This window comes from Gossypium hirsutum, chromosome A08 (assembly GCF_007990345.1).
Source record: "Gossypium hirsutum isolate 1008001.06 chromosome A08, Gossypium_hirsutum_v2.1, whole genome shotgun sequence".
Classification (NCBI taxonomy): Eukaryota; Viridiplantae; Streptophyta; class Magnoliopsida; order Malvales; family Malvaceae; genus Gossypium; species Gossypium hirsutum.
Window position 1 is genome coordinate 43,029,191 of NC_053431.1, and position 2,735 is coordinate 43,031,925.

Sequence of the window (2,735 nt, forward strand, 5' to 3'; positions counted from 1 at the left end):
GAAATTGGCTGAAATTATAGTGCAAATGTGATTGGTTTTATGCTTGTAGGTATGACCCAAAATGGGTGGCAAGTTGGCCTTGTAAATGGCCTATTTTTGCCCAAATGGGCAGGGACATGGGTGTGTGTCTAAGTCGTGTTGTTAGAGGGCCATTTCAAAATGAGCCTGGGCAAACCACACGGTCACACACATGGGCTTGTGCTAGGCAGTGTGGCCAAGTCAGTTTCGACCACGGGCTAGACACATGGGCGTGTGACTGGTCGTGTGACCCGAGTCAATAGCCTCTCTAATTTTCACACGGCCTGGTACACGGGCGTGTCTTGTGGCCGTGTGGACAAGTTAGTATGTATGCCCTGTTTTGACACGACTTAGACACACAGGTGTGTCTAAAGCCATGTGAGGCACACGGTCTATTCACACGGACGTGTGGCCTGTACAACTTTGAAAAATGTTTAAATTTTAAAAATTTTGTATGAGCTCGGTTTAGTCCCGACCCCTTTGTAAAGCATGATTAAGGTTTCGAAGACTTATAAAGGTACTTTATAATGATGTTTGATTATATTGTGGATGATGTTATTGAATTGTTTGTAAAATGTTTCCAATTGTCCGATAACGCCTTTAACCCTATTTCGACGATGGATATCGGTTAGGGGTGTTACAATTGGTAATAATTCTCTTTCATTCATTTTGTCTTTCTTTCTTTTATGGTCTTATTTTATCTATGTATAAAATATGATAAAAGCCAATATTATGTAAACCATTATTATGCTTGCACATCAAAATGAAATATAGTATTTAATTCTTTTTCTTTCCTTTAATATTGTTGTTCCAAAAGTTTTTTTTTTAAATCTGATAAAGGAAGATACTGTTTGGGATTTGCCCAAAAACAATTGATTGAATTATTAAAAATTTGTAGTGTAAAGTGTAATGAAGTGCAATTCCACATAGCATGTAACATCGTGAGATTGGGCTTAGAAGTTTCGGCCTTACAACTGAGTATTCGCAAGTGCTTTGGTGAACTAGGTGTTCATCAATGCTTTGACGAAACAGTATGCTCCAAAAGAGTATCAGGAAGGAGTTCGCCAAGTGTTTTGGCAAAGCAGCATACGCCAAAAGACATAATAAGAAGGTTTTCCACGTTCATTACAAAAGGGTTCACCAGTTTTTTTTTGTGAGCAAGGGTTCGTTAGGTAAGTTGCGAACTAGAGTTCACCAGTCTATTCGGCAAACTGTTGTTCACTATGTAAGTTGTGAATTAGGTGTTTGCCAAGTAAATTGTGAACTAGGGGTTCACCAGTTAAAGATTGAGTCAGACTCAAATTAGGAAATAAAGATTTGGTGTAGTTAGGAATACTTTATGTGCAAGTAACGCATTTCCTAAATCAAGTAGGGTATGCTAAGATTTCCAAGACACTTAGGTTTCTAAATACGACCTTTATTCCATGAGAATTCTCTTATCGAATATTCTACCGTCAAGTCTCTATTCTGAACCAAGTTCGTAACAACTAAGGTAAGCTCTGTCCTATTAAGGTTGATTGTGCAGAAAAGCTAGGTTAGCTTGCATGTGTGAATTCTGTAAGTTTTGTCTGTTTAAGTAATTTGTGTGTTTATATATGTACGAACCAGTCGGACCATCTACTAGCAAGGATAAAGGTAAAACCAAGCTTGTTTAATTCTTAATTTTCGGTGAGTGATCTGGATTGTTATGAGTATGTTCACTATCATGTTTTTCAGTATGAATGTTTAAGGTTTTTATATTGTGAGTGAACTATGACGGTTTTCAAGAACTTTTTTTTAAACTAATTCCAAAATTAAGTTTTTGACAAAACACTATTTTCAAGTTTTGAGACTTTATTTGCAAAACATGTTTTTAAGTGGTGTTTTAAAGATATGTTTTATACGAGCTCCTAAGCAGGCTGATCTATTTAAGTATGTTTTTAAAAATGTTTTTATAAAGTGTGTTTTTTACGATCTTTGTGCGAGCTCTTTACAAGTGTTTTCAAGAAAGCTCCCTATGTGAGCTCTTTGTGATAAGTCTCTATATGTGCTCCTTTGTGAGCCTATGTTGGATATATTGGTATACCAATGGATTGTGAGCACTCACCATTTTGTTTTTGTGATTTTAGGCATTAAGGCCTTAAGACATGTAGAGAGATAAGGTAATGTTAAGCTATGCTCCATTCACTGGGACATGTTGGTGTATAGAAGAGTGTATTGCCTAGAGTTGCACTTAACGGACATGTTATAAGGACTCTTTGAGTCATTCTGAGGAATTATAAGGAGATCTGCATATCCAACGATACTAAGATAAGTGTGGGCTTGAACATATCTTATGTTCCTCAGTCATTCTGATAAGTTTGTTACGTGCGAGAACATATTTTATGTTTCTCAACCTTTCTGATAAAATAAGTATGTGAGCATGTTTTCATGTTGTATAAGTTATGTTTTTAAGAAAACAAAAGCTAAGTTTTTAAGATTATTTTTCAGTAACACATGTGAATCTGTTTTACAAACCTATGATTTTTGGTAGGATCTGCGAACTGGGTCTCGCAACCTCACCCGTGAATCCAGCATGTGAAACGATTTTTTAAAACTGAGTATTTTTTCCTGTTTTAAGCTCTGTTTTAAAGAATACCATGTGATTCCTGGTTATACACTGAGTTCATAATGAACTGACCCACTCTTCTCTTACTTCACAGGTAAGTAGGTCGCGAATTGCAGTGGCGAGGTAGATG